Source organism: Drosophila ficusphila, unplaced genomic scaffold (assembly GCF_018152265.1).
Source record: "Drosophila ficusphila isolate 14025-0441.05 unplaced genomic scaffold, ASM1815226v1 contig_712, whole genome shotgun sequence".
In the NCBI taxonomy this organism is placed as follows: domain Eukaryota; kingdom Metazoa; phylum Arthropoda; class Insecta; order Diptera; family Drosophilidae; genus Drosophila; species Drosophila ficusphila.
The window spans coordinates 321209-334306 of record NW_025064651.1 but is presented as its reverse complement, the minus strand read 5'-3'; positions in this window follow the sequence as shown (position 1 = coordinate 334306).

Sequence of the window (13098 nt, the reverse complement as noted above, 5' to 3'; positions counted from 1 at the left end):
AGAGGCACTGAACGATAGAGCGAGATGGAAAAATCACACGTGTGTGTTGGTCGAAAATTTTAATCAAAATTTATCTTAAGAAAAATGGATTTCCCCCTTGAGCGTGGGTGTGTGTGCTTTGTGAGTGTGTGTGTGTTTGAGGGAATGTGTGTTTGTGTGCGAGCGAGATGACGGCTGAAGCAACAAGGCCTACAAATCGATAGCATTGCCTGCTTTTAGGCCTTAAGAATCCTGCTGGGGTTTTCCAGAAGAAAACTCCATAATAATAATTACTCGTATAAGAAGACCATGTTTTTTGCCGAGAGTGTCCTTTTATCTGCATCTGTCTCGAAGACATTCCCGAATGTTTTCCATTTAATATGGTAATAATTGTGGAAGCAGGCGTCTTGTGCCTCGCATGTTCTTAGGTGGCACCCGAAGTTGCCCCTTCCCAAAAACCCTTCGTTTGTCTGAATGGGACAGGCTCCCCCCGAAAATAGTGCCTGCTTGCAAAGGGGGGTTGTGTGGGGTCCTTTGGACAGGTTGGATAGGGGTTACGGACATGGTTCTGATTTGGTTTTGGTTCTGGTTCTGGGTCTGTGCGTGTCGCCTTTGTTCTGCGATGATGCATCGTCGTCATTATGATTTTCTATATATTGTGTGAACGTTGGCCACTGAGGGCATGGGATTGAGCGTGGGCGTGGGTGTTTGTGTTTGTATATAATTTTCCACATATAAATATGCACATGGGCCTCTGTCTCCTCCATCGACAGCACATCCGTTTGGTTTCCCCGCCACCGCCCCCCTCACTTTTTCCCACCCGCTGTTTGTGTGTTTTCCTGCGACTGAGTGCGTGTGTGTGCGAGTGTGTGTGTGTAAGCAATTATGTGTGCTTTATGTTTGTGTACTCGATTCTTTTTTCGCTGGCTGTTTAATGTTTTTATTGCATTTCTGTGTACAGGTTTTTAGCGCTGGGCCGCTGACAGCACATATGCCTATACGGCTATTCAATTAAACGCATTAACTTGATTTTCAATTAACTTTCAATATGACCGCAACAAGAGATTTTTCATGCTCTCCTCCTAGAAATTATGGGCAAAGATGATGCGAAAAAAGCGTCCATAACCTTTTTGAATTATTATTGTGATATCATACGATACGCGGTTAATATGATTAATGATGTGTGAAGTGGTAGACCAAACAGATCGGGGTCCTATAAAGGTACGCTTCACCTGACTGAAATGCAAATTAATAATATATAACAATATTGAAATTAACAATATTATAATAAAATATGGTATGGGTTAAACAGTGTTTTAAGTTGGTTAAAAATTAAATAATAATATATTCAGAAAATGTGGGTTCAATACCTTTAAATCCTTTGTTCTCTGAAATACTTTGATGAATGCTTAAAATAGAAACTAATGGAAAGATATACAATATTTGATATACCAAAAGCATTGAAATCTAAACTTATAAAGCATGACATCCGTTGCTGAGATATAATCGTTAAAACTTTGTCTATTTCGAGGAAATTAATTCTGTATCCTAAGTAGTAGCGCACCCTCATTCCCACCAAAATTCTTCGCTGCTTTCTGATTCACATTAGCATGTGATTCACAAATGACTTGGCACAAACTACTTCCGCATGTGGGTGGGAATATATTTCAAAGAAGACTCAACCCCTTTACGGGCCACCCCCGTATCTTTTCCCACCACCGAATCTAGAAATTTCACCGCTTTTCCAGCATTATTCCCATCAAATACTTGAATGTTTTACTCGAAAGCCAAACACAATTAACTGAAATTAAACTAGGCACAATCTCAGGCCGAGCAACCCTTGCCGGCTTACCGACTGCCACCGTTCCATCACTCTACCCCCGTCCCAAGCCCATAAGAAAGGTTCTTTTTACCCGCACCCCTCCTTGAGGGTTTCACCTGCATCTTGGTTCCCTGCACCCCGACTCCAACCCCTTTTTCCACACTTTTTAATCACTTTGTCACCCCTTAAACGAAGCAGCGCCGAACCCTTTTCTGTCAGGCCAACCCAAATGCAAATCAGACACATTTTCCTACTTAAAATAAGAAATTTCGAGCCCAATGTGAATTAAAATTGCGACAGTTTTTTTTTCCTTTTGAGAACTGGTTTTGTGTACACTTTTAGTTCATTAAATTTGATGGATTTTATTGATTTCAAACGGGATTGTTTTTTAAAACGTATGTTATCAAAAAAAAACATTTTTTATTAAGCTCCATATTGTGTTTTATGTAATCAAACTTTTATCAGAATTTACTGATGAAATATTTGTTTAAATATTTAAAAATGATTTCTGTTCAATGACCAGCAATGATATTACAATTCATTCATTTATTTTATAGAAAATGTTTGGAATAAATTAAGAAAGTAAAAGGGCATTAAAATATTCGGCTTAGCAAACTGTTTCATTCTTTGCACATTTTTTTGTATTCCGTTGTCACTCGGTTTGGGAAAGTAAAATGTATTTTTGATTAGAAACGACCGGCACAGAAAAGGACACGGGATAGAGAAACGGACTGGAGACGGGACCGTATCGCAGGACTGGGACTGCGGGCCAACTCCACCCATTAAGCACAGCTCCCCCATCATCATCAAACTTCGTCGCACAAACTTATCCCCAAAGCAGAGTCCCTACCGAAAGGCAGAACCTCTAACTCCGAGTTGTTTCGGAAGATTTTGCGCCTTGTTGTCATGACGGCGAAGACGAAGGGGCGCCAGTCGCACTTTGCCAGCCCCGTCCTTCCTTCCATTATCCTGTCGTGCCCACCATCGCCATCTCCATTGCCATCGCCATCATCCAGTGCCATGTGCCGTAAGCCTCCACGCTAAGCGTAAACTGAGCTCGCGTCACCAGAATCGTTAGCGCCGCCAGGGGGAAGGAGATGTCTTTGTATTATTTTCAGCATTTAATTTGTTGCCTGCGACGACGACGACGAGGATGCGAATGGGCGAGGGGGTGCCGGCAGGATGGGAAGGTGGGAGGAAGGGGAGGGGGATGGGGGAGTTGGTGTAAGGACAAGCTTTATGGACGACGTCACCATTTGGCCGCGTCTCTGTTACTTTGTTTCACATTTTTCGTGGCCGAAAATAAAAGAAAAATGGGCAGAGCTGCACCCCCACAACCACCTTCATTGACCCAAAGCACCACCCCTCACATTGTTTCGTTGTGTGTGTGTGGGTGTGTGTGTGTGTTTGTTTGCGAGAGTGAGTGTTCCGAATTTTGGACGCTCGTTTGCGCTTATGTAATAACCTCGAATCTAATTACTTTTTGACAATATCGAGAGAGGGGGCAGGGGAGGAGTCCACCCCGGGCCACAATCCTACACCATCCCATCCCCTCAAGAGTTCCCCTATTCCATTTTTATTGGGTCTGTGGTGGGGGCAGCCTAAGGAGCATAATTGAAGGACTCCACATGCAAGAGCTGAAATAATATTGCTTTCGACATTGGATTAAGCTGGTTGGCAGGGGGAGATCAGAAATTGGTTGGTAGACCTAAGTGGCCGAAGTTTCGACTTTCAATTTCGATGGTTATGAATCGCAATAGATGCTGGAAGCCCTTGAAAACTTCTATGACAATCATTCTCCTGCCGACCTGTCATGTTTTCGTCTTCATTTCCAACCCTGCCACTTTATTTAGCGTCTTGCTTACATTTTCGTTGTCTTTTGTAGCCCTAATTTTGGCATCATCTTTGTTGGACTAGGAAAAAAGCACCCTTGCCAATTTATCGCCTTCTTCTTGAAGGTGGGTCCAACCCCATTCAAACTCTTTTTTTCATTCAACCGTCATTTTATGCAAAACAGCCGGCGAAATATTTGAGGAAAAGGTAAGGGTAAGGAAAAGCCGAACCCAAAATCCCCATGAAAAGCGGGCCAGGAATAAGAGGGTGTTTTCAACCCACTTTTTAGGCCTAAAACCGAACTTTTTTTTCGTGTGAGAGCGGGGAAAAGTTATAAATATATATATAAAAAAAAATTTTAAGAAATGTGCTGGGACTTTTGGGATTGGGTGCTTAGAGGTGAGCCATGCGGCATATCCTTCATTAAATCGAAGAACAAACGAGCAGACGGGCACAGCTGGAGTTGGGGAGCATATGTACCCGAGTCCGGGTCCAATAACCCCGCCCCTGCACTGAAAATAAAATGTTATCGTAAATGATATCTTTGAAAATTTAGTTGCTTGAAATTGGGTTTTTTCTCGGTTTATAGAAAACTGATCCTGTTTTTATCCCATTAAAAATTGTTTAATTTTTTCCCACTTAATTTTGGACTATACAATTTTAGTTCAAGTGCAGGGTGTTCCTGTCCCCGGATTTCTTTCATTTTAGTTTCCCATTTCTTTACTTGCCCCTGCTCCTCGAACCCAGGCGATGTGTGCGACCCTCTTCAAATGTGTTGCCTTCGCTATGGCCAGCCATGTGGCCAGCTCCTCCTGCCTCGAGTTGCAGGAGGTGGAGGACACGAGTGCCAGGACGAAAGCGAAGACGAGAGGGCGTCGAGGACGTTACGACTGACCCCCTCGCAGACCGATGTACTCCCACCCACCCCAGTGTGGCTGCAACAACGTTTCAAATTCAACGACAATGATGATGAGGACAGAGTTGGGCGGGTTTCACTGGGGGGACGATGTCGAAAAAACTTTTTCTTGGCATTTGTTGAGCAGGAAACGAGCCAGGAGCGATGGGGTGGGTCGGGTGGTATTTTGTGTGGCCCTTTGGTTGGAGGCGGTGGCACGAGATGGGGGCTTCTCTGAAAAAAAGGCGGTGAGCCACCGTGCTAGACGAAGACTGCTCTGATGTGGGCTGGTTCCTGGCCCGCCTTGCCTTTCCGAAGCAAAAAGGGAACTGACTGACTGACGAGCGCGCGATTCCATTCTGTCTTTGTGAGAGTGAGGGCCTCCACTAAGAAAAAATACTTTACAAATTTAAGAAATTTAAGGTATGCCACTTCAAAAAAATCGTATTGACGTTAATGAAATTGGTATTAGCAAATTTTGTTCAATTTTCTGCAAACCTATTTTTTAGAAATTTGGAAAGGGGTTATCATTAAATTGAAACTGAAAAATTTCGGGCCAAAAAAAAAACAATTAACCAATGATACAGTTCATTAGAGGATTGAAATAGAAACAGTTAGAGGAATGCAACTTCAGATAAACACTAGAAAAAGGTAAAAAAATTAAGAGTAGTACACTTATGGTCAATTTGTCAGCAAACCCATTTTTTCGAAAATTTCGAAAGGGGTTGTCACATCAACTTGTTTTAAGTTAATTTTTTGAACTCAAAAAAACCTTGTTCAAGCACATGTCTCAGATGTAAAAAAAAAGATTACATTGCTAATCAAACCTTGATCAGCCAAATTATGTAAGACATTTCTTAATGTCGCTTAAAAGTCTGTTAATCTCATCAAGTATTTACAGCATTTGAAAATAAAACTTCTTTCAGAAATTTTCTTTATAATACTTTTGAAAAGAGTCCTTTAATATAAAACATTAGTAACTGACCATCAAAGGTAACATCCTTGCTGCTTGCTGACCAATTTTTTTTATACTCCTCCAGTTACTAGACTCTTTATAATTTTTCTGTGTGTTGCTCCTTTTCCATTTATTTTTTGTTCACTCAGTTAGAAGAGGAGTGGGCGGGGTGCTTTTTTTGGGCAAGCCCGCAAGGATCTGCCAGGGGACCGAACGGGCCAACAGAGTGTTACTTCGAGTCGAAACCCTCTGGCAGCTCGAAGCGTTCGCTGGGGGTTCGCTGCGGTAACCATGTCGCCTGATAAGACACAATGGACATATCAAATTGTGGCTTAACCCGTGTGTGTGTGTGTGTGTGTGTGCTGTTTTGGGAGTGGGCGGGGCACAAAGGAGACCAACTTTGGGGCGCGGCAGTCGGTTGAAATATAAATGGAATTTATGGGTGGCTGGCCGAGAGACCCAGCTCCTTTGCCTTGCGCGAGAATAGAGACCCCCGTTTGATATGGAGCCTTAAAAAGCTGTACCGATTTCAAATGCTTTATGTATATCAAATACAACTTTGACCAAAGCGGTGGGCAGTCGGCGGGGAGAGGGGTGGGGGGATTACAAGTGGAGGGGACGCCTCTCCAATCCATCAACTGTCAGTTTGTGGACGCGAAATGCCGTGGAAAGCATAATGCGCGTTACATGAAATGAGTTTTGATGTGCGGCACGGGTCCGAGGGCCCATAGCCGTCGGCTCAACCTAACATAGTTATCCTTTATGCATGTACCGTGTGTGTGTGTTTGTAGGTAGGTGGGTGTGTAGAGGAGGGTGTGTGAGTGCAGCGAGGGACAATTTAATGGCCTAGGGTTATTTGGGAATAGGTTGAAAACAAAGCGCTGGTCAAACACTGCAACTGGGCAACAAAAAGGGGGTCGCAATCGGGGGAACCAAAAACTAGGCACCCAGCGCAACGAAATATCCCCAACCAAAAGCGAAACGAACTGAAAAAATAACGAAGAGAAAATACGGGAAGGGGAGAAGTATATAGTACGCTGCAGCACAAAGAGCAAATGGTAAAAATTAATGCAACACGGGGAATGGTAACCGGTGGTGGGGTTCTTTGGCCAGAAGCCAGAACCTAGAACCCAGAACCCAGAAGCCAAGGTACAGACACGAGGGGAATTGATAGGGACGAGTTGCCCGTAGCACCGTTTCGCTTTCCCTGCTCCCTAATAACGGGGATCGTCCCTTTCGAAAAAACCCCTTTTCTTCCACCACCCACACCACCGAGTGGTGCAACCTCCACTCTGACTTATGTCAATGGGAATCCTGCGAGGCAGAACTGTGGAAGTCTCGTGTAGCCCAGTTAAATAACACAATTAAAACTTTGTGAACTTGTAACACAAAGCTGTAATCGCAACACACCTAACGGAAGTCAATCACTTGTAGCATTCTTGCTTAAACATAATTTTTTATAGCCTTTTAACAAGCTCCATTAAAAAAGGTTTTAGTTCTAATGTTAATAAATATCTCAGCAAGCCTATTTGCGGAGAGCACTATGCATAAATAAGATTAATTTAAAGGAATTAATGAGTGTATTAAAGGTCTAAAAATTCCCCGTCCCTTTATTTGCTTATATTTTTTACTTGGGAACTTTTTTGTTATAAGCTGCTTTGCAATATTAATTATTGAATCGTAAACCTAAAGCATTATTTTTATTTGAGAGTGATGGGGACTTAAACACCAACTGTCCCCACGGTGCCAACACGGTGAACGCCCGCCCACAAACATCCAATGTGCCCCCACTTCTAAGCAACCCCTCGACCACCCACCCTCTTATGACGATTATTTTTATACCATTTATACCCCAGCCCCGAAAACTTTTCCTCCTGCCGAAATTTCAGCGAGTGCTTTCGCCCTTTCTCCGTCGCTTTTCCATTCCACTCGACCCTCGGAACATTTTCCGAGCTTAGCGCAATGGAAAAGGATTTTTGGTCTTTTATTGCACGTCAGACTTTTTGGACCGCTCGCAGGACTTCTTCTGCTGTCCGGGTGTGCGGACTCCAATGCTCGGCTCACTCATTCCCCCATCGTCCTTTTTGCCATTATGCTGCAGAAGCAAGAAAAAATTTTACGTTTATTGCTTGCGCCAATGAGCTGGTTCTCCTTTGCCGCCATCCTTTTGGCCCACACCTCGTCCATTTCCACTTCCAATTGAGCTTAGTCCTTTCGCCTTAGCGTTTGGGGCGCCAAGTTCGCTTCTTTCGTCTCTGGCGCGACCATGGCGATATCCTCAGACCTCCATTTCCGTTCATCCCCAACCCTCCACCCCCCTCCAAAACCAATCCTTCTGGGTAGCCTCCCCTCCCCCTCCCCCTCCCCAAACTCCGCATTGCTCCTCGATTCCTGTAGCGACTGCTTTTGGGGTTTTTCTTTGGCTGCCTTTTCGTCCTCTGGCTGGGAACCGCCATCTTGTTGTTTTGCTGAAATGCGAAGGACATTTGATGTAATGATGCCTGGAGGCAGCCACCACTGTGTCTATATGTGTGCTAGGGTGTATGTGTGTGTGTGTGTGTTTGAGGGATCAGCTCGGTGAGGTCCTGCGTCCTTTTCTGCAGGAGCACCCCCGAGTCGCCAGCTCGCTTTGTTTGAGTTCACTTAAGTTCAACGCTTTGGGTCCAGGTCCTCAGTTCCTTCGGTTTCTCGGTGTTCCCCTCCGCCCACCTAAAACCCACTCTATTGCAAAGTTCTGCTGCGTGCTGCTTCTGCTGCTTTCATTATCCTTTTGGCGTATCCGTGCCCTGATTCATGTGGGCGTCTTGAGAAGCCGTCGCCAAGGCGCAGGGAAAAAAAGGTCACAGGACGCGGGGGCTTGGGCAAAAGGAAAGCAGAAGAAAGCCAAGAAGGTGGCGGGATGTGGGGGTGGGCAAAAAGGACAGGAAGGACGCAGAGCGTGGGTGGGGGAAAAAAATAAGATGAATTACTTCTTTTGGCCGCAGCGCCAATGACCAAACTGAATCTGGCAAACACCCCGCACCTTGGATGCCAGAATCCGCTCTCCTAAACCTAAAAACAGGACGACCAGCAGACCCTGGCTGGTCATCAATTTTCGTTCTGGCCGCAGGATGAAGAGCAAGAAGGCGAAGATGAAGAGGAAGAAGAGGAGGAGGGCAGGAGAAGCATTCCAAGAAAGCTGTCCGCTTAGTTTTTCGAACACTCAGCGCGGGAAGGGATTTGGTGGGTCGGCAGCCAGAAAAAAAAGGAAAGGAAAAAGGGCAGGAGGGTCAGAGTCCTAGGCAACCAATGTCCAGCATTCAGTGTTCGGTGTTCAGTGTTCGCTGCTCGGTGCTCGGTGTTCAGTGTCCAGTGTGCATCAGCAGCAACGCTCTGAGATTAGATTTGATGGGTTTTAGGGTGCCCCAGCGCATGTGTCCCATCCGGGCTCATCCTGCTCAGTGGCCCCGTGTTCCCCTGTCCCAATTCCAATCCTAATCCCGGTCCCGGTCCCTTTTTCCAAACCCTCTTCTTTTACCACTCTCCAAATTTCCGTCGCATCTCCTTGACTGGCTGCGAGATTTTCGAGGGATATGTCTTACGCCATTATATGCTCAGCTTTTTTTTTTTTTTTTTTTTGTTCCGTTGCCCTTGCCGTTGGCATTGGGCACGCAATTTATACTTGTATTTCATTTTGGTCGCATTTTGTTGATTCTGTTGGTTGGAGTCTCAATACGTGGGAATATCGGGGGGAATAGGTGTAGGTTTGCGATGGAAAAACACGAAAGAGTCTTGATTTTTTCAAATATAAATCATATCCAAAAAAAAGTTTGACCGAATGGAAATCATTATTTGTTCCTAAATTTTGTATTTAAAAGTGACGGTATTAGTAAACATTTAGCTAAATAACTATATTGTTAATAATATAAAGAAATAATACAGTGGACGAACTTAACAAAAGTTTTGAAAGCATTTATTGCTTTCAGGTACAAATGTTTTTCGTTTCATTCTATTTTAGTTTTACCTATTATTGAAACAATTATGGATTTATTTAATTTCGTTGAGCACCATCGAAACATGTGTACCGAAGGCACCGGACTTAAATATTAATTTGTAATTTTCAGCACGGGGTGGGTGAGTTTGCCATTTGCCGAAGTGTTTCTGTCTAATGTGCATGAATAAGCATCCAATGATTTGACGAAATTTGGGCAGATCTTTTTTACTGCTCAGCGCCAGTTGCAAATTTAATGCTGCCCCCATAATATACAGAAAATACTTTGCACAATCAATGGCCGACCAATCAAAAGTTGAACGCAATTAGTCTAAATGCTTTTTGCAGGGAGAGGCCTGCTTAAGAGTGGAGCTTTAATAAACATATATTAAAATTTTAGTTATTTATGTAAATCTCAAGCGGGTTGACAAAGCAAGGCAAAACTCAACTCTCGAAATATATTCTCCATATTATGTACTGGAGATATCTCAAGAAAGTCCCCTGCCCCGGCAAGTCCTTTCGGAAAATTAAATGGCAGGCACATAGGCCCGTCGCCCGAACCTTTTGCAATTATTCACATATTTGAACAAAATTTTAAGAAAATGCAGCAGCAACAAATTTTCCAATCCCAAAAAGACGTTGCAATGCCAGGCCATCCGTTCGTTGGTGGAAGCGAGAAGGTAAGCCGTCCTGTGCGAGCAGTGCGGCATGCGGCATGTCCTGGCAGGATCTTAAGAAATTGCACAAGAAATTCGAAGATGCAGTTGCAGATGCAATCGTTGTAGTTGTAGTTGTAGTTGTCGTTGCAACACAGCAGCAGCAGCAGCAACAGCAACAGCAAAAGCAACTTGGGGGGTCTCTCAGGGCAACCGTGCGTATGCGTAATGTGTTGGACGGCGCCTAAAACTATGCAAAAGTCGTCCTGTTATTGTGCCAGTGTGGGTGCAGTCTCCCTTTTTTGTGTGTGTGTGTGTGTGTCCATGCGTGTGTGCTAAGGCCGAAGTGAGTTGCCGAAAATGCATTCGAAGAACTCTTTGGGGGCCAATGGGGGTGGCGTTCTGTTTACTTGACATTAAGTGCATGGAAAACTTATTATTGCAGGCTCTGACAAGCACAAAAAGCAACTACAACATGCACGCACTCTACAGCTCACACACACAACCGCACACACTTGCATTTGGGATGTACATAAAAAGATTTGGCTTGCAAGTAGGCCTAAAGATCTGGTTGCCAAGAGGAGTTCCGGCCTTTGGTCTCTCTCGCCTTCTCGCTCTATTTCTCGGCAAACGAGTTTCATTAAATTTTAGACAACTTGGCTTTTTTGTTGTACATAAGTATCGGGAGAATAGGCGTGCATATGGCCATGTATTGGCCGAAAAGGCAAGGCCCAAGAAAACCCACACTCGGGCATCATAAATTTCCAAAGAGTCGGTTTCTTAGTTGGAAAATCACCGAGCATGCTCGGGGTTCGTGGGGCTCGGGGGCGAAATGAATGCACTTTGCAAGGTCGAAGGATGAGCACTTGTGGAGGTGGCACTTGCAATTGTCCGCCCCTCGATATCTTGTCCCCCCAGAATGCGGCCCGTGCAGTCGACGCAGCTGCAACTGCTGATTCTGCTGCTTCGGCTGCTGCTGCTGCTGCTGCTAATGCTGCTGCTTCTGCTTCTGCTGTCGTTGTCCTGTTTCGGGTGCAGAGTCCTGAGTCCTGCGAACTCCCCTGTCGTCTTTAATGCATTATTTTGTGTGGCAACACTCAGCGGTAATAACCTCGAGATAAACCCACACCTGCAACGCTCAGCCAGGTGACGTGTGTAAGATGCGATGAGTGTGCGAAGTTTAAGATGTCGTCCATGTCCTTGTGTTTTCGGCTTTCGGTCTCTGTCTCTTCCACTGGAGATGCGTGTGCATCTTGCCACTGGACTTGATTAAAATTGATTGGAGCAAATAAATGAAATTGGATTTTTTTTTTCCGGCTCACTGATGGCTGGCAATAGTTGCGATTCGCAATGAAATCAACCAAACTGACTTGGTGAAAGATTTATAATTACATTTGGCAAGCAGAGGTGACCAAATCACATTGTGGCTTCCCAGCCTGCTTGTATATGAAAATGTATTTCTAGGGATTGAACTTTGTAATATTATTTTGGTAGGGATTATGATTTTTAATGTTTTTGTGTTCGAAATTATATCCATGAATATTAATATAATATAAAGCCTCAAATATTTCCAATATTCTAGTGGCAAACAAGAGCTTTACAAATCTTATTATTTATTTTTGTTGAACTGAGTTGATTAAAATAACTAGTAATTCGAAGAATTAGAGCTATGATTTATGATGACACATTTGGGTACGGTTTCTGGGATTCCTTAAATATTTCTAAGTTTTTAGAATTTTTAATTATAATAGCTCATAACAGGTAACAGTTCATAATGTAAAATTTGTTCAAATAAATTGGCACTTCCTCATAGCACCGCTTTAATAAATAGTACGTGCGCAACCCATAATTTTAGACCACACCCACATATGGCACTTTAAGCTGATTAACAAAACATTTGTATGCGCGTGCAGTTCATGGTAGCACTGAATATATACCGCACTCAACTGCTTAGCCTACCTCAACAAAATCGGCATCGCTGGAAAGAGCCCACGCAAAACAAGCAACAGACCAGCCAATGGAACGCAAGCGGGCCATCACACCACAATGATAACCATAACCGTGGTCTAAGCTGCACCACAATGCACCACAGTGCCGCCCCCTCAACCTCCTTCACCACTCCACCGCTGCTGCCCCTCTGAAAAACCCTTAACCCCTGTCGCCCCCATCGGACAAAGCCCATTGGCAATTTTTGGTCGAAGCGTCAAAGCAGAAAAAACATCGACGGACACAATAAAAGTTTTGTAGGCGCGTGCATAGAAGGATTGGCAGGATGTGGAATTTTCGGGCAGGAGGTCCTACCTCTCACCCCATGCGATTGACTTTTTTCTATGGCCTCACCGTCAGGATGGCGCAAAATATTTCGATCAGGCGTAAAATGTGCGCAAAATTCAAACAGCATTTTCAGCTGAGCTTTTTTTTGCGTACTCGCCCACTTTCCTCCCGACAAGTTACCCTATTTTTTGTGTGCATGTGTGTGCCTGTATTTTATTATTTATTATGACCGCACAAGCACACACACACACATTGCAGTTTAGTGTTGTAGTTGGCGGACCAAAAAAACATAAACAAAATGCGTTTCGCCCCCATCGCGAACCTTTCCGTTTTTACTCCTGGTCAGGGAAACGGCGAAAAAAAACACTAAAAATAAATTCAAATAAAATTTTTGTTATATACACCATTGAGGTTGTATGTGTGCGGGATGTTGGTGTGTGATGGTGGGGAGTATTTTAGTAAGTGGGGCTGTTGGAGGTTCCGCAGAGGGATGCGATCTTTATTCAACTGAGCCGGCTTACAACGCGACTCTATATAACGATAACAAAAGAGTGTTAGTTTTAATATTAACTAAAGATCAGTTAATATTGACAAAACCCAAAAAATTTTTAAATATTTCACAAGCTTCCTAGGACTTTAAAAGTTCTTAAATAACTTACAATGAATACATTGTGTATAGAAAACAAAAGTGGATCAAAGGTTGGTCAGTAGTTT